General features: G+C 42.2%; 1 protein-coding gene across 4 annotated transcripts in view; it reads right to left on the bottom strand.

The window, feature by feature from the left end:
- Nucleotides 1-20,015, bottom strand: part of CDH20 (cadherin 20) — a 191,856-nt gene that overhangs the window by 116,698 nt on the left and 55,143 nt on the right. The window contains exon 1 of one of the 4 annotated variants that reach the window (XM_059724373.1): nt 10,216-10,392. The exons of the other annotated variants lie outside the window; for them this stretch is intronic. The gene's annotated coding sequence lies outside the window, so the exon portion shown is untranslated. Of the gene's footprint in view, nt 1-10,215; nt 10,393-20,015 lie in introns of those variants that run through there. 4 annotated transcript variants of the gene reach the window in all.

Genomic DNA, 20,015 nt, shown 5'->3' with positions numbered 1-20,015 from the left:
CCCTGCATGCCCGAGCAATGCTCTTATATTCTTCCCTAGTTATTTGTCCAAGTTTCTACCTCTTATAAGCAGCATTCCCTCTAAGCTGTGTGGCTTGAGTAGCCATGCAGGCACGCTCATGCCGTGCTGCCAGGCATGCCTGCGTGGCCGTGCACACCACACAGCTTAGAGGGAATGTTGCTTATTAGATTCCTTTTTGTGATTTACTTTACTGTAGAGTTCCTTGCTAAGCCAAGCTGGTATTCTGCCATACTTGCTTGTCTTCCTGCACATTGGGATGCTTTGTTCCTGCACTTTCAGTAAGGCTTCTTTAAAGTATAGCCAACTCTCCTGGACTCCTCTCCTCTTCAGACTGGCTTCCCAGGGGATCCTGAGTGAGTTGAAGTCTGTTTTTCTGAAGTCCAGGATCCTTACTTTGCTGTTCTTCCTCAGGATCCTGAACTCAATCATCTTGTGGTCACTGCTGCTCAAGTTCTCATCCACTACTACATTCCCCATCAATTCTTCCCTGTTTGTGAGCAGCAGGACAAGAAGAGGAGCTACTTCACAGTCAGGGTGGCTAGGACCTGGACCCAACTTCCAAGTGAAGTGGTGCTGGCTCCTACCCTGGGGGTCTTTAAGAGGAGGTTAGACGAACACCTTGCTGGGGTCGTTTGAACCCAGTACTTTTTCCTGCAGGGGGTCGGACTTGATGATTTGCTCAGGTCCCTTCCGACCCTACCAACTATGAAACTGAAACTATGAAGAGCATAGTCCCTAGCTGGCTGCTCCAGCACTTGCACCAAGAAGTTGTCCCCAATACTCTCCAAAAACTTCCTGGATTGCCTGTGTACTGCTGTATTGCCCTCCCAGCAGATGTCAGAGTGACTGAAGTCTCCCATGAGAACTAGGGCCTGTGATTGGGAAACTTCTGCTAGCTGAAGTTTCTGCTAGCTTGAAATCATGCTTTAGGTATTAAACATTTCCTTTTTATGGGATTAACATTTATCCTCCTGGTTAAACAAACCAGAGTAGTCAGGTAAATATTTTTGCATATATTGTCATCTTGTACTATATTATCTAATGATTCCCATCAGCTTCTGAAAAATAGGAAAGGTCAGGCTGGGTCACTACTTGGAATAAAACATTTAAGGTGACACTGTTTTATACTGGTAATTTAGGTGGCTATTTTTGGGCATCCACAAGGTGCTTTTGCCACTTTCATATGATTGGATAATAAGCTCAATACCCAAAAGCCCAGTGGAATTCTATTCCTGGATAGGTGGATGACTGCATAACTGTAGTTGTGCAGACTCAGGATGCATGGTAGTGGCCATAGCACCTATGCACATCCCTTGTGGATGCATAGTGACCTTAGATACCTCAAAACAGAACTGGCCCAAACCTAAGACTATCAGGTACAGACTGAGAAGCAGAAAAGGGGTAGATGTGCACAGAGGTCTCTTTTGCCCCCATAGCTCAGTTACTAGAACTGGAGAAGCTGAGGTCCTACCTAGGGTCTCTCTGACTTGCCAGCACAGCTCTCTAACCACCACACCACAGGTCCAACACCATGACCTTCTCTAGCATTCGTTTTGAAATTATGCCACTAATATAGTCATTGGAAAAAAGGGGTGTGGAGGGCAGCATGTATGTGTGGAAGAAAGATTCTGCCTCAATGGGGACAAGGGCCCAGGCTAAAACCAAGGGACTCTTCCCTTCCAGTCCTGCTCCCAATTCACTGAGCCATGCACCTCCAGATTGCTTACTTCTTCCTGGCCTTATGTAGATCCCACAGTCCTTCCTTTAGGCCAGCTTCAAACGGAGCTCCAGAGAAATGCTTGAGTAATAGCTGATCTGTGGCATGGTGGTTTTGTAGGCCATACCTAAGCTTAATCTATGTAGCAATGGTAAACTGCAGCAGTGTGGCCAAATGCTTATCTTGGTGGGATCATTTAACCCCAGAAGACTTCCTGCCTATGGCAGGGGGCTGGACTTGATGATCACACGAGGTCCATTCCAACTCCTAATGTCTATGAAATCTATTAAATCTGTAAGGAGAAGACCTCAAATCCTGTGTGTGAGTGACCATAGTGTAAATCTTTTCAGATGTAACAGGTAGTTTAACCAGCAAATGCCATCAACATTTTTAACAAAACAATTAAACAAAGAACAAAGCCTGAAAGAAAACATTATAAAAAGAAACCAAATGTTATATTATGGTGTTATCTTAAAACATTAGAAGTAGCGTGTGACCAAATGTATTAAATGTTATATTGCTACAGTAGATGCATTTTTTGTTAAAATGCTTAGCTGATTTGTAGAAACCAAGCAGCCTTGTTAGAAAAGACTATTAAATAAAGTAAAGAAGTAACAGGCCAACGTTAAGCAGCATTTCGCAGTGGGGGAAGAAAAGGAGGTAAGACATCCTCCCTCTTACTTTCCGAAACCTTCTGAGCCCACAAAAGATCTGTTTCAATCCAGTTCTAAAAGTTTCAAGGAAACAAATAAATTTAAATAAAACCAATCAGAGGCCATTTATTAGAATATGAAAACCAGACAATTATAAATACTGGGAATAGGTTAAAAAAATTGGACTTCTCTGAAGCTCAGCACACCAACTGAAGTCCCCAGGGGAACAGAGAAGCCTGGCAAGCAGACCTGTTTGTTCCCAGAATCAAAGGCTATGTAAGCATTGTCTTTATTGACATAAATAAGTCTTTGCATTTATAACCTATAAAGCTTTTGAGTTGTGACTGGAATGGTTTCACTGGTCATCAATCTCCTCACCCACAGTTAAAATTTAGAGTAATAGTTTGATTGCTGTACTGGGAATACAGTAATCCACATTCAAAACTCGGGGAGGGGGGACTAGAAGCAAGGGTCCTTTGGCTTCCCAGGTGAATGTGTATGGACTTGGGGGTTGGGGAAGACATTTAAGCACCCAAGAATAGAAACCATCATTGTTGGTAATCCCTCAATTTGAAGATGATCCCTACCATGGCTTGAGAAGGGTCTTGAGGTGACTTAAGAGTCCCATCCTTCAGCCACAGATCCATCTTCAGAAGTTGCAGGTCTTTTCAAAAGGAAGAGTAGGCCATAGGCTAGGATTTCTCTTCTTTTCTTTACTCCACTTTTTCTTCTCTGCCTTCAGGGAAAGATGCTTTAGTTCAAAGTGGGCTAGTGTTTGGTTGAGGTTGGGCTCCACTAGAGTTTATTAGCAGGCAGCTCCTCCCAGCTCTTGATGTCAGCATCTGTTTTCTTGAGGTAGTATGCCTTCAGTACGTCCTTATAGTATTTTCTATTGGCTGCCACAAGACCTGATGCAAGAGCTAAGCTAGGAGTAGGGCACTTGTCTGGTCCAGCAAATTGGTGTTTGAGGATCACTGACTCAATTCTGATAACACTAGCTTCACCAAGGATGCTGGGGTTTGTGTGGTGATCTTCCCATTTGATGTGAAGGATTTTCCAGAGTCATCATTGGTGATACCTCTTGAAGCTCTTGAGATGATATGGTAGGTCACTGACATTTCATATCCATAGAGAAGAGTGGGGATGATGACTGCATTGTAGACCTGGATCTTGGTGTCTTTCTGGAAATCATGATTAATAAAAATATGCTGAAGCAATTTTCTGAAGAACATGCTTGCGTACTAGATCCTGTGCTGGATCCAGGGCTGTCCCAAGGGGTAAGGGGGAGAATCAGGGTGACTACCCCGGGCCCCATGCTTTGGGGGGCTCTGCGGAGCTGGGCAGAATGGTGTGGTGATTCGGTGCTGCTGCTGGCTTTACGTCTGGCTGCTCGGCACCCCCCCCCCCAATCCAACGGGTCCAGCCGCTCACCACCCCCTCCACCACTGAATCTTCCACCAGCTTCCTCGCATCTGGGGGCAGGGCGCTGCATAGGATGGTTTGCCCCGGGCCCCACACCCTGCTCGGGTCATCTCTGGCTGGATCTTCTAATTAATGTTTGCCTTCAGAGTGAGGTGGCTACCAAGGTTCAGAAAATGCTTGACTATGTGCAAGGTCTTTCCCTCAATAGTAATTTCAGGGTGGGGAGTCACATTCATGGACCAGAGCAGGCTGATAGAGCACTTTAGTCTTCTTGATGTTGAGTGAGAGGCCCAAAGTTCAGTAGGCTTCTATAAAGAAATCCAGTATAGTCTGGAGGTTTTCCTCAGTGTGTGCAAGGATGCCACAGTTGTCAGTGTTTTGAAGGTCAAAGATGGCTGTTTTGAATACTTTGGTCTTTGAACAAAAACCTAGATTGAAAAGCCCGCTACCCTTTCAGTTTTCAATGTCAATTCCAAAATGGAGCTTGTCCTTAATGAGAACCAGGATGATGGTCAAAAAATGAAGAACAGAATCGGGGTGATGAGACCTCTTTGCCTGACTCCTGTTCGGATGACAAATGCAGCAGTCTCCAATCCTTCAGAAAGATGGGTCACAGTCACATGGTTGTGGAGAAGCCTTAGAACCTTGATATATTTTTCAGGGCATCCAGATCCAGCCAGTATTTTCCACAAGGCTTTGTGATTGTTGTAGTCAAAGGCCTCAGTGAAGTCAATGAAGGTCATATACAAATCCTGATGTTGTTCCTGATACTTTTCTTGGACCTGGCAGGCAATAAAGATCATGTCAATTCCCCCACAGGAAGTTCTGAAACCACATTGAGATTCCCACAGGACTTCCTCAGCAAGAAGTAGAAGATGGTTCAGGAGGATATGGTGAGGGTTTTCCCTGCTATGGAAAGGAGAGTGACACATCAATAATTCCAGCACACAGACTTCTTGCCTTTCTTGAAAATAGTCATGATGTTGATGTTCCTTAGGTCCCCAGGGATCTCCTCATTTTTCCAAATTAAAATAATAAATTAATGGAGTCTCAGTACCAGTTCCTCCATGCCAGCCTCGGAGATTTCAGCAGATATGATGTCTGGTCCAATAGCCTTGTTCTTTGTTTCCTTGAAGGCACAAGAGACATCTTATAGAATAGGAGGGTTGGTGGATTCCCTTTTAGGGTGTTGGAGAATGGACTTGATGGTGGCATCCATTACAGTCAATTCACAGTTCAGGAGTGCCTGAACCATCAGCCAACTTGCATAGAAATACAATTCCTTTGGGTGCATAAGTGCTAAAAATGTCTGTTGATGACCAGAGGAGAACCAAATGTTACCCCCTAGGTGCTATCTTGCTAGTTTGATAGGTGGTAGGCTCTTCTTTTTGAATAAGACGTTTAATTGAGTTTCTGATTACATGTGCTTATTAAAAGATTTGTTGGTCCCTTTTCAAAGTGCAAAGTATTGTTCTTAGCATCCTTGCCAAATTCCAACTCAGGTAATTATATCTGTAATGCTCTAAGTAAAATTACACTACTAGAGGCATGATATTTAATAATGGTATCTGCCAAGCTAAATTCTGCAGGTTCAGTTGTATATGGCATTCCTCTTCACTTCCTGTCTTAAACTGTTTTAGAAAGCGAGCGTGTATGTTTCAATAGCTGCTGTGGTCTAGTTCAGATGTGACTGGATTTCAGTGATGAGTGAATTGACTCTTGTGTATGAAAATATATATATAATCTATGAACATGAAAGGCAAGTTATAAATTTATGGATAAATATAAAGACAAGTTAATTATTCATCATCAGTATTATTGCACCTAGTAATGTTTTTCTCCAACTATAAAACACAGCTCACTTAGCTGCAAGCACATTAAAGAACTGCTGTTTTTCATTTACATTTGCCACAGCAGTAAGTAACTTTCACCAAAGAGATAGAGTAGACTCAGAGTCTGTGAATGTAAAATGCCTTTCTCACCTGGAGATAGTCTTAGAGATGATCTGAACAAAGAGTGCAAAGTATGCATGGCAGTGCACTGGAAGTCCTCACATGGGATGCAGCAGAATTCAAACCCAACTGAGTGATAAGTCACAATACAATTGGGAGAATAAGGAATTTGAAAGCTCAAGTGCTCACAACCCATAGGCTTTCAAGTTTGGTTAATTACTAATACTAGTAAAAGGAGTGCTGGACATGTTCTTGCAGTGAAGTGGTTTTAGCTTTACAAGGCTTTGTTGGTTCTAAATACAAAGATATTTGCACAACTGCATAATGCTTTGCTTAATGGTTCTGTTAAATGTAACTATACACTTAGGAGTCATCATGGTATAATTATAGGGGAAAAACATTAACCAATAAAGCTGTTGAGGGAAAAGCACTCAAAAAATCACAAAGCAACTTAGAAATTGGCTGTACATCTCAGGTAAATTCATACAAATGGCAATCATTCTATAGAAGAAAAGCATAAGAATCCCACTTATAATGTTACGGATAAGGTTTTTTTGGTAAATGCTATCAGATGCTATTAATAGGAAAGAAGGTTAAGTTTCCAAAATGAATTTTATGAAAATGGCAACCACAATAAATAAAACAGCTAAAAGCTCCCAGATTTAGATATGAGATAGCTAATAGCAGTTTTTTGGTGAAGAAGGCCTCTTAACTTTGCTAAATTCATTTTATCTGGTTTTTGACCAAGTCCTAGGTTGAAACAGGGTAGTGAGCTAGTGTGGTAAGAAAGTTTGCTCTATGCAAGTTTGCAATTTTATTATCAAATGGATATTTATAAGTATTTTTGGAATACACAAACTTTGAATAGGTACTGCTTAAACAGCTCATGAAATAAAAGAAATACATAAAATAAATTCTTATTCCTGAGCAAGAAGAGTGTAAAGAGGGAAACAGGGAAGTATATATTCTACAGGGAATGATAGGAGATCTCTTTTAGAACATTCAGGCCAAATTCTGTCCTCATATGCACATTTGCAAATACAAGTCCCCTCTAAAGTCAGCAAGAGGATCTGAGGGTACAATTTGACCTGTAACCTTTCTAGAGCAAAGGATCTCAAATATTCTGGCTTTACAAGCACTCATGGTGCCCTGGTGTGGTGCCAGATGACTGGAAAAGGGCCAATGTGGTCCCCATTTTCAAAAAAGGGAGGAAGGAGGACCCAGGAAACTATAAGCCAGTTAGTTTTACCTCAAACCTGGGTAAGCTTCTTGAAAGAATTATCTTGGCGTATGTCCACGAGGGGCCAGCAGGGGAGATTATGCTTAGGGGCAATCAACATGGGTTCATTGGAGGCAGGACCTGTCAGACCAACCTGGTGGCCTTCTATGACCAGGTCACAAAATCCTTAGATGCAGGGCTAGTAGTGGACGTAGTCTTTCTGGACTTCAGGAAGGCCTTAGACATTGTCTCTCACCCCATTCTCATTAAAATACTTGGGGACTGTGGCATCAACACCTACACCGTCAAATGGGTCGCTAACTGGCCGGAGAGTTGCACCCAGAAAGTGGTGGTGGATGGGTCATTTTTGACCTGGAGGGATGTGGGCAGTGGGGTCCCGCAGGGCTCGGTCCTCAGACCCGTACTGTTAGACATCTTCACCAGTGACTTGGACGAGGGGGTAAAAAGCACCCTGTTCAAATTTGCTAATGACACTAAGATGTGTCTTAGGCCTGGTGTCAAGCACATATATATATTCTATAAATATATATATATATATATGTGTGTCTATGTATATATATATATATATATATATATATATATATATATATATATATATAAGGGTTGTGCGAAGCTTCAGTCACTGATTCAATTCAGTGGAGATTTTGCCTGATTTGGTGGCCAAATCTCCAAATCCAAATTGAATCAGGAGACCCTTTAATATCTCCAAATTGAATCAGAACCCTCTGAATTGATTTGGAAAGATTCGATGATTTAGACATAGTTTAAATTTTTTTTCTACATACCTCAAGGTACCAGGGGGCTCATGAATGCTAAGATAGGGTGGATGAAGCATCCCACAGGAGTGCAGGGGGGGAGGGGCCCAGATCCCCAGCACACTTAGCAGACCCAGAAGCAGACCAGAGACACTTCCGGTCCACTTCCAGGTCCACAGGGGAGCACTCAGGGCGGGCCCCCCTGTGCCCCCATGGCTTGGCAACTGGTACCTCCTGGGTCTGGGGGGGCACCTGGGGTCATCCTGCAGCTGATTGCTGAGCTGGGGAGGTGCAGGGGGTGCCCCCGCATGCTCCCCGGCAGACCCAGAAGTGTACTGGAAGTACTTCCAGTCAACTTCCGGGTTTGTCACCGAGCATGCAGGGCCCTGCTTCATCCACCCCAGCATCGTAGCATTTATGAGCTGCGCCTGGTACTCTGAGGTATGTAGAAAAAACATTTAGAGCTGTGTCTATGGCCTAATTGCTGATTCTCCGAATCAGCATTGAATCTTCAGATTTGGATTCAGCCAAATCGAATCAGGGTCAGTGATCTGAATCAATGAATCAAATCACTGCCCCCAATTTGGGCTTAACCCGAATCCGAATCGAATATGGCCCATTTTGCACACCCCTTATATATATATGCATATTGGTGCATATTATTATATCATTAGTATATTATTCAGGTATCAGTGGTACAGCAGAGAAGTCCATTCAGACAACCAAACACAGCACTGAATTTTTCTTCAGGATGAAAATATAGTCATAGACACCATGCTAATTTCTAAATTATCCAGTCAAAACTATGTTACTACAAAGCTATACTGCTACAAAAGAATCTCCAGTGTTACTGCAAACACTAAGGATAATTTAGGTAGCAGAACAGATAGTGCCAAATACAGAAATCAAACCCTCCAAGTATAAGTGCCTTAGGTTAAATATTTAAATTCATGTTTATGTATTTAAATAAGTAACCTGAGCTTCAGAGCTTTTCAGAACCTCCGAAAAAATGTGCCTATTTTAAAATAAATGTGAATATATTTTACTTTAAGATGCCCAAGTTTAAACTATTTAGGCAGACCTTTAAAACCAAATCAGGCAGTTTTAGCTCACTATTTTAAAATATATTACAGGATCTGAATGAAGGCAAATGGATTCTTGCCATGAGTAAAACCAATATTGTATATACTGGACACACCCAGTTAGAGGGTGCCAATTCGCTACACTACAGGATGAGTTGACCATATCCATGGCACATTGCTGGTAGAAAGAGTGGTTTGTTATTCACTGGGATAAAGTGAAACCCCTGTCAGAAAGACAGTGGAGCTCAGCATTTTTTTGGACATTTCTATTCTGTTTTGAGGGGAAGAAAGGGCATATTTTTCAATTGTTTTAGCTCAGTCAAGGCAGCTCAGTACAATTGAAAAGCTATGTTAAGAGGTGATTAAGTACATCTGAAGACATATTAGCTAACCATAGTGCGGCCAATGATAAACTCTGGACATAACACAGCCAAATAAGGATAACGCATTTGCAGCCATGTAGAGAGGGCATTTTAACTGCTTTAAGCTGAAGTGATTGGGAAACACATGTCTTCCCCCAGCCAGAAATATTAATTTGAGGATTAATTTTCATCATGACACATTCAGAGGCAAATACTTTCAGGTGACTTCCCAACAGAACTGAAACCCAAACACTATATGGCTTTGTTTTTATAGTGCTGCTGATTTTGGAGGTCTCTCTCCACCATTGCAGATGGCCTACTCTATAAGTGCATCTACACATTTACTGCACAGTTACTGAAATTACTGCACAGTTAAGGTGCACATCTACATGTGCACACCCATACTGTGCAGTAAATATGGTGACTTGGGCTTAAATTTATGCCCAATTAGTTATTGTGCAGTAACATATTGTGTGTGGACTAACTTCAGACTAACTTTAGTCCCAAATCAGTCCACACATAGCGTAAATGTGCCTTAATGCCTGCACGTGTAGACACCTACCTATTCCCACTTATTGCGTAGTAAATTTAAGCCGGCATAGATGCACATGTAGACACACCCTATTATGCAGAAAATAGCATGGATGTTGTTCTGAATAGGTAGCCATTCAGAGACTTCTCTGCCCAAGACAAGCTCCATCCTTGTTACTTGGTCCTCCAACTCCAGAGAGACTCTTTTGCCTCCCTCACCATCTCCTCACCAATGCACATCTAGGAGGCTTAACTCTGAACACTCTCCCCAGGCAGGTGCTAGGCCTTCACACCTGGAACTCTCTCTCAAAGTCAGGATCCAGCAGTTGTTTCTGGGTCTCCCTGAACTACAGTCACCCTTTCTCAGACAGGTAAATGTTGCCTTCCTTTGCCTCTTCTTCTATTCTTTGGGTTTACTTACCCCTCTTCCTCCTGTATCCCCCTTCTATTCTCACAGTTATCTGGGTTTACTTCACTTACCGGGCTGCCTGGATATGTGGGGTGGCACAAGATGCTCCCGGGTACTCAAAAGCGGCTTGTGTTTAGCAACCTCTAGTCCATAGCCAATGTGAGAGCATAGGGATGCACAGAAGCTGTAAGCTGCTTGCTTAGTGAATAGGACAGAGGATACTGTTGGTCAAAGGTCTGTAATATAATATAGTAAGAGCACTTTAGCTTGTTTAAAAGGCAACAGAGTACCATATGTTGTTTGTCTGCTACAGTCCAACTGTAAGTTCTTCAGGACAGGGATTGTTACTTACTATGTGCTTGTATAGAGCCAACAGGACCATGATACTGACTGGAACTTTTATGTGCTACCATAATACCCATAAATAATGAACAATAAACAAGAGTTATCACAGAGGGGTATAGGAAATGTTACAAGTATTTTCCCTTTCTTTAGAATAAGGACTAACCACAATATCCTGGATATCCCTGTGTGATAACTGCTGGTGACCTTTTAATGATGACAGCTATGTGAAGCAGTTTGAATAATTACCCATGGAAAAAAAAAGATCCTGTTATATTTTTTACTGACATCCCAGAGTGAGCTGCTCTTTTGTAGTCTCTTCATTCTAAGCCATATTAACAATAGTTGGAGAATCAGAACGAAAAAAAATAACATTTTGCTACTTTCGATGCAGGTACTCCAGAGCTCCACTTCGTGTGATTCTGAGCTTCCACTGAAGATAGTGGCTGTCATTGAATGATTTGCGATTGGGGGTTCTCCACTTCTCATGAGACCTGTCTACTGTATTGCAACCCCTCTCACAGAGATGGTAGAATGGCTATCTGAAGTGCCTGATGCATGGACTGAAAATTCAACTGTTACCAGAACCCTTATTAAATTCTGTTATTCTGTCATTTGCAATAACAGCTCTCTAGTGACTACAAAACACTGAATTTAATTCAACGGACACCAAACTGTGACCCCAGAAGCAAAAATAGAAGGAACAGAAACCGGGGAAAAGGAGGCAGAATGACAGAGAAAAGGAGAAACCTTCAAGCTATAAATCAGTTTAAAATATAGGGTTATTTTTCCTGCTGATTACCATTTTCTGCCTTCACAGATGCACACGGCTGTATTCTATGGGATAAAAAATATTCTTTCCAAACAGAAATAAAATATAGGCTTAAGTGTATCTGTAGGCTTTTGTACAGGGTGCTGGACCACTTATATTAATTTCATGAAATTCGTCTGCAATATTACCATCCTAGATTAAGGTCAAGCCTAGGTGGAACCAAACCCCATTCATTCAGAAGACAGACACTAAATCAATATTCCTTTCCTGTACTTCCATATTTTCAGCATGATAGACAGAATAAAAAAGTGGTTAGAGAAAAGAAACACACTTCACAATGCCCACACAGACCTGAACATGATATAAAATGGAATTTAGAAGCTTTTTGGTACTTAGCATTTTTTTTAGTCTGTCAGTGAAACTAATACAGCAATGATGGCTGCAATTGATAACAGATATCAATATTCATCTTTTCAGGTAAAAGTAACCCCACATCACTGTAAAACTGACTCTAAAACCAAATTCCATGAAATTCAAATTTATCATTTTCCGGAGATTGAAGGAGATTCGATCAACCTTAAATTTTCTGTGTAATTTGCTCCTGACTTTACCTTATTAGCTAAATTTTGCACTCTGTTGAATCTGGGCAACTCCACTGACTTCAGTGCATTTAGGTGCAATGGTGGAAGATACCATTTAAATTAAACTAAATATCAGTCAACATAACTTTTCTGAGAGTTGACTCATTCACACAGGTTGTTAAGGACACCCAGCTGAACAGAACTCAAACAGCAGTTTTCTTTTAATATTTTTGATGGCTAGAAAATGGTACTTAAAGGTTTGCTTCTGGGAATTGGCTTGTAGGTAAAGTAGATATTGTATTAGAACAATGGTCCAAGGTAATGGCAAGGGTTAATTGATTTATAAAAGCCTGTTTGTGACAAAGTTTCCCTCAAGGCCCACTATGTCTGACACAGGCAAGCAGCAAGCAGACACACAGGCTGGGAAATTGAAGACATGTACCATGCTGTTCCATAACAGAGATAAGGGACTCTGCTGTGTTGGCCAGGTCATAGTGACCAGCTGCAGAGGTCTTGTGATTTCTGGTTTTGGTAGATGGACCAAATTAGGAGAAACCGGTAAAAGCACAAATTAGGATGTGTGCATGTGATTGGTTTGTAAAACAAAGGAATATGATGACAGGACTGAACGTGGCATGTATGTCAACCACAGGGAAACCAATCAATGGTGCCCAGGAATGGAGAGTCATCAGATGGGGAGAAAGGAGGGATTTAAGAGCAGCAAAGGGTTCCCAAGAGAGGAACCCAAGGCTGCCATGGACAGAGGGCACATCACTGGCCCATCGCACCCACCCCGTTTGGTGGGGGGAGGGGGAAATGCTTGGCCTCCAACCTCCAGGCTGCTGATATCTGACATTTAGGAGAGAATCTAAATGCTCGCATACTGGCCAGATGTACCTTGACTGTGAATCCTGGGACTGGTAGATATAGAATTGTTTGCATTGTTCTTATCTGCTATCACTGTGTATCAATAACATTTGCCTATCATCAAATGGAGAGGTTGTGGTTGGTCTGAGAGTTTGGGTTCACCTGGAACAAGGTATCTGGGTCATAAATTTAATGTCAAAGCATTCTTGGAAAAAAGCAAATGAATTGGGGTAGAAGGAGGTTGGTTAGGACTCTTCCACGATAAAAATAACAGTTACAAAGAATATTAGAAATTCTGAGTCTGAAACCTACTATTCCTAAGCATACTATTCCTTTTTGATGTTTTCACCTGAAGTCAATATTTCCCCAATCATATTTGATATGCCACCTTTTCCTCTTTAATTAAGATGTTGGCAGGTACACTTTGCTTGAATCTATGCCAAAGGATTTGTTATACTCATGCTCTTTTATGATGTCTCAAGGAAAGGAGAAAACTATTTAATAAATTCTCTTGAAGGTGACTTTCTTGATTCTCCTTCATAACCCTGTTGGATGCCCCTATGATATCCAATGTGGTGAAAAACATGAGCATCACTTATGCATGCCCCTTGCAAGCAATCAATACAAATCATCAAGAGCTAGATTCTGACACCCTTACTTGTACCAAACAGTGGCTTTGTCTACCACAGATTCCACTGAAGCCAATGAGGCAATAGCTGAAAGTCAGCAGAACTACTCTTGGAGTATAGGGCTACTTAACACGAGCAATGGGATCAAAATCTTGTCATTAGTGATGGGGCATATTTGCTAGAAAAATCAGAAAAATAGAAAAGGCCATAGCTTAAAGTATCTATTCAGCAGGGACCAAATTGTGTCAAATTTCCTCCTATTAAACAGTACTATTTTTCATGGACTGTTCCATGGATTACAGTGGGACAACTCCAAGAATAAAGTAGTGCTTCTCGTGACTCTGTATTAGAAACTGGCATTGAGGGGAGAAAGGAGCTGGCTGAACAATATCCATTAAAACTGTTATTCAACTGAGTTCTATAAGTGTTCTTTCTTTTGAGTAATTTATCTAAACCCTATTTTCCCTGCCATTTGAACAGCTTTGTCATTCAGAGAGGACACAGTGTGCTGACCCAAACTATCAGCACATCTCAGGCACAACATACAATATGCAGGAGGGCATGAAGTCCCCATTTATAATTTTCCATATACTTCTTACCACTTATTGATAAGAAGGGCTCATACTTTTCCCCCAATTTATCTCTTGTCCCATTGTTTAGCTAACAGTTATATCAAAATGGCAAACAGATTTTTTTAAAATTTATTTTAAGTGTCTGTTACAGGCACTTTTCATTCCTCCCCTCTTTCACTTCTCTTCCCATAGGATGCTTGTTTACAGCTTTGCTTATTTTTGCAAACTAGTGGAAGACACACTTGGTCCATTCAGGCAGGAATGGGTGAAGAGAAATAAAGACTGTGCAAGAAGCAGGGCCATTGTCTCATTGCTCAGTATTTTTGTATGAGTGTAAAAATCCATGCTTTCACCCTGGGGCCTTGAATGCATTTTGCTTTAATTAAGTCAAACAAAGACATATCTGACTCAGTAGGCTTGTATTTTAGATGGTAAGGTAAAGAGGTAAAACATTATCCCATTCTGTGCATGAAAATAAAGATTCAGCCTGCGCTGCATAATTAAGAACTGAAAGGGGAAAAATGCAATTCAATTAAGCCTGACAGCATAAAACACAGAACAATAGCTTTATTTGGCATTTAATGATGATACTTTTTTCATTTCATTATACATGATTCAACCAGTTTTGCCTTGGTTTAATTATATTCCTTACATTGTAAACTGAGGCATGCATTTGTGTCAATGGCATCAGTTAAAATAAGTTAATTTAAGATGATCATAAATTGATCCTGAGTAATGAAAGCAATCTTTTTCCAGTCCAAAATACCAGCTTGTTTAACTGTGGTGTTCTTGACTGAAAAAGGTGATGAATGAGATCAGAGATGCCTTCTCTTGAGTGACTGGAAAGAAAGCCAAGTGTTTTTTAAGAAATTATATCGTGTGATCTCAGCCTAGGAATGATCAGTTTCAGTTTTTACATTTTTTGGATTACACACTACATGCTAGATTAGTCTGCCTCAGTAAAATAAGCCTTACTCTTGGCAATGGATGAACAATATGTGTCAGCTACATTTCCTTTTTATGGGCTCTTAGCCAACAATGATATAAAACAGAAAAAATGCTGTATATTGTTTTATACAGATCAAGGATAAAAGGAAAGGGGTGAGGAAAAAACCCAGAAGGAAATAGCTTGGAAATGACTGTCACAGGACTGATGTTTTTTGTTGGTTTTTATTTTATGCACTACAGCCCTCTTTCTTCCCCCAGTTCTGTACTGTGTCTGGGACATCGGAATCAGAGTATTAGCCAGAGTCTATTTGTGTAGGAAGATTTTAATAAAATGATGCATGGGGAGAGGCAGTAGCAAAAAAAAAAAATGTATGTGGGAGGGGTTTGACAAATTGAGAAAAGATTTAGGGTCTCTACTTAGGACCAGTTCCACTAAAAACTCTGGCTGTGTGTAGACGAAATGAGGGGCATGTGTGCACAACACTTTAAAGTGGGCTAAATGTTTTTGCACTGCTTTAATGGTGTCAGTGTTTGCACACCGTGGTGGTGTATTGTGCATTAATTCCAGCCACTGTAGGAAATTCAGTGGTGTAATGTACCTTAAATGACTTGGGTCACAGCAAACTAAAGCTCCTCCTCCAACCCCTACAGCTGTGGAGTGAAGCACCAGGCTCTGTGCAGCTCAGGGGCTATGCAGGAAGCCTCCAGGCAAGCTGGCAGCAGGCCAGGAAAGTAGGCTCTGCCCAAGAAAAGTGGCGAGCCTGATATCCCCCACACTGGGGCCTGCCTTCTTGCCTGAGCTGTGCAGGGGCCCGGTGCTTTCCTCTGTGGCTGCGGTACCCACTGGGACCGCCCGAGCCAGGTGCCTGCAGGCGGGTGCTGCCCAGGAGGGCTGCCACTGCCATGGAGGGAAGCACCAGCCCTCCCTCACAGCCCAGGGACTGTTCCACCCACGGGCAGCTTGCTCTTCCCATCCCCGCCAGAGAGGCAGGTAAGTCAGCAGGGTGTGTGCACGACATGGGGGTTTAAACAGCCCTAAATTGAAGCAGTGTTTTTTAAAACCCACCGCTTCAATTTAGGGCCTGTTTCATCTGCACATGCCTTCTCTTTCTTCACAACTATTTTTTAAACAGTTTTCTCTTTACATTAACAGCAGATTCAGACCATTGTTTTGTTTGTGATGGGCATGTTGGTGCTATCATTTTATGTTGGCTCCAACATCTGCATACTTGGTGTACCACTCAAAAGCAAGACCAGGGAATGGCTGGTACCTCCCAGATCCCCACCTTCAACTATCCTAGTTGGACAGGGCCCCAAGTGCTACCTGTGCTCTTCAGCTGGGTCTGACTCTACATGGTCAGAATGCATTTGATGTTCTCCCCCACACCATGCATGAACTACTAGCTGACACTAAAGTCAAATTTTCTTGCATAGCAGGCTTGCCTTTTGGAGCTTGGGTTAAGTCTCAGGCTTGAAATTTTGATGCTTTGATTGGTGGAGCCCATCCACCAATCAGAAAGCAGCAAGAGCAGTTAACTCATGCTCCTTTCCTGAGGGGAGGGGGAGAGGAGCTCCTCTGCCTCCCGGACCTGGTTGAAGACTGCAACACTCAGATCCAGAAGACTGCAGGGGCGGAGCCCTGGAGCATATAAAAGGAGCTGCGTGCCCAGCATGAGGGGGGCACATCCGGGACAGAGAAGAGAGAAGTGCAGGGTTTAGAAGAACTGAGGAGGGCTGCGAAGCAGGGCGAAGCAGTAGCCCAGAAGTGCCTCTGAAGACTTCCATCAGCGGGGAACAGCAGATGGCTCCAGCAACTAGGCTCTCGGTGTGCAGCATGGCACACGGCGTCAAGACCCTGGGAGCTGCATGAGGCGGCTCGGGTCTGCAACCTCTGGCATAAGGCCAGAGACACAGTGCACAGGCCAGTGCATGGAGTAGGAACTTTGGAGCGCTTGGGCGGCTCAGGTCCTCAACCCCCAGAATGAGGCTGGGAGCTCGGTGCAGGAGGCGCTGCATGGAGGGTTCAGGAGCGGACTGAGCCTGGTGCTGCACAACGCAGCCCAGGCCTCTGACGCATAGCAAAAGGTTGAGTCCAGGAATCCAGATGGTGATTGGGCTACTGAGCCAGCAAATAGGGCCGAGCCAAAGGCCCCAGAAGCCCTGCATAGAGGATCCTGTTCCGGGAAACAGTGACCCCCCCGCCCCCCACACACTGCAGGCGAGAAAGCAGCTTGGCACAGAGGATGAGGGCCACCCTGCAGGCCTGGGAGCCGTGAGTTGCAGGGAAAAGAGGATTCCCATAGGCGAGGGGGAGTCCCCCCTGGTTAGTTAAGAGCTCCTGAAAGTGGAGGTCCCACTGAGAGGGGCCCCCCTCAAGTTACCAGCTTCCTTGTAGGGCTTGGGAAAATCCCAAGGATATTGGGGTTTTTCCCTTGGGATTAAGTTTATCTTTGGGGTTTATCTGTTTTAGATCAGATACTTACCTGTGTCTGGAGCACTGGTGTAAGGTTTTATAGCATTTACCCAGAGGGTATTGGTTATGTTATTTGTTTAGCTATCTTATAAATAAATAAATAATAATAAAAAAATATATATATATATATATATATATATATATATAATTCCCCTGACTGTCCTGGCCTCATTCTATAGGGATGGAGGGAAACTGAGCAGTCTGCAGTTCCCCCACAGCACACCGGCCAGCTAACAGTTCCCTTCAATTGGAGAAGGGGAGTATATACCCGAGTTACCTGGGCTACACTTGTACAGAATTACTCTGGAGTGTTACTATCACATCCAAATCTTCTGTTCTAGGGAGTTATCTCATGTGACTATCTGTAATTGGCGGTGATTGGGAAGTCTGATATTATGCTGATTAGCTAAAAAGGGAAGCTCAGGCCTGCTCAGCAGTGACTTCACCAGCTGACAGCGTAAAGAAGTCAGATCAGTATTATTCTCCCTTAATTAAAGCTATGAAGTGGGGTCTGGATGGATGTGTTGATAGCCTGCCTCCTTCTCCTGGGTTCTGTGAAGAATATCTAGGCTTCCTTAATTAATTATATAAAACACTGAACTAGACAGAATTCTATGGATTAAATCAAGCACTTCTTTCTCCTACTCCCTCCCCCCCCCAAAAAAAAGAGAGAAAGAAAAAGCACCCAAAACATCTTCAGCTGCTGACCCAGAGAGGTTATGCTAGGACTTTTTGTCCAGCAACCTAATCATGACTTTTAAAATGTGGTTTCTGAAAAGTACCTCTAGAAGGAACAAAAATCACGTTGCAAGGGTGCATGTTGATTGTTTCAGACTAATTTCTGTATAAAGTTTAAACTGTGTTCAGCACCCAAGTAAAATATACATTTGGTTCCTGACTGCCAGCTTTGCAAACTCTGCTCAGGCTCTGGATAGCAATCTGTTTTATACTAAGTGAGGCCAAATTATATTGTTGATGAAACCTGCACAACTCCAATGTCTTCACTTGGATTACATAGGGCGTAACTGATTAGCTATGAATAAACAATCCTGTTGATGTTCCACAAGCTGGAATGAAACCTTGGCATGCTCTTTATGTATTGACTCTGCAGGGTGAACAGGAAAGGAAAGCATCAGTTTTATTTTGTCTCACTTGGCAAAAGTGTCTCTGAACACACCTAAGGATCTGTTTAATTATAATTTTGCAGAGGTGAATCATGTATGAATGGGATTTTTTTTTGTGGGGGCTGCTGAATATCTCATTAAGCATTTTTTCTCCCTCTTTAGAGTGAAATTCTTGATAGAAAATCATCAGCCTTTTAGGATTATCATCAGCAGCCTCCCTTTGCCACACTGAGGGACCTATTCCTCAAGTGTCCTAACAGAAACTTTTTCTCAGCTGATTGGATGCCATAACAAAGGGAAGAATTTCAGAGAGGCTATAGATTGATACTTATTACTTAGTTCTTCTCTTGACCAATGGGTCTGTTTCTCAGAATAGCTAAGGAGAGTGATTTGTGAACATCTAATTTCAAACTTCATTTTCACCCCCCAGCATGTGGATCACATACAGCCTGAAGATGAAAATATGAGACAGTGACCTGATCCCATAGAAAAATAACAGACCTTTTGACCCAATTGTCTCAAAAGTCCCAGCAGCCAGGGGTAGGAAGTTCCAGTGATCAGAGCACAGATGCAAGATTCAGGCAACTTGGATTTCCTAATTTGTGACTTTGAATGAATCACTTAGCCTTCCTGGCCTTAGTTTCCCCATGGGTGATAATACCCACAGGGTTGTTGTCAGGATCACTATATTAAAAAATGTGAGGGGGATAGATATTATGGTGATGGGGTCATAGACTGTTGCTCTATATTTGTAGTTGCACCAAACAGAATAGATGGGAATTTGCCAAGTAAAAAGAACAAGACTGTTTGCACCATAAGAGGAAAAAATATCATGAATATTAAGTCCTCACCATTTAGTTGCTCTCATTGTTCAGCTGCAATGCTGTTTGGTCTCTGTTCCTAATTAGTGATTGGAAGGGGGCAATCTTTCCACTGCTGCTAAGGGCTTGCACAGTTCAAAAGGTCACAGGTATTTTCTGCTGAACAGAGACCTAATGTTTAAAAAATTTTAAATATAGCATTTTTTGGTTGTGGTGTAGACTGTATTGCTTTAAATGCAGAAGAATGTGAGGTTTTTGTTCTCCTTTTGATTTTTCTTTCTTATAAACAGAGTAAACTGCAAAAAAATGAGAGCCCCTTTATGTCTGAAGCAAAAGGCTAGATTTACCTTGCATATAAAATATTACTTTCCTGTGCTCACAAGAGGACCTATTAAATAAAATCAAGTTACAAGAGCTTGATTATGATCAGAGTTGTAATATGTTACTAGCCTTCATTTGTGTTTGGGCATATTGACACTGAACTTTTTTCACGTGAAATAAAGAAATGTTGCGTTTGCACTAATAGTATGCATGTGTCAATGAGTGAGATAAACAACTGAGTTTTTTAAAAGTCAGAGTTCAATCCCACTCAATTGAAATCCCATGTATAAGAGGGAAAGAAAGAACACTTTTGCCTATTTTTACCAAAACTCCTCCAGTACCAGAGCCAATACTGGCATCATCAGGACATGCTAAAAGTGGGCTCAAAATTAGGACCTGGGATTGAGTTTCCCTGAACATT

Source organism: Alligator mississippiensis, chromosome 3 (genome assembly GCF_030867095.1).
Source record: "Alligator mississippiensis isolate rAllMis1 chromosome 3, rAllMis1, whole genome shotgun sequence".
Taxonomy (NCBI): Eukaryota; Metazoa; Chordata; order Crocodylia; family Alligatoridae; genus Alligator; species Alligator mississippiensis.
The sequence above is the reverse complement of the archived record's forward strand: the minus strand, read 5'-3'. Positions and strand labels throughout refer to the sequence as shown.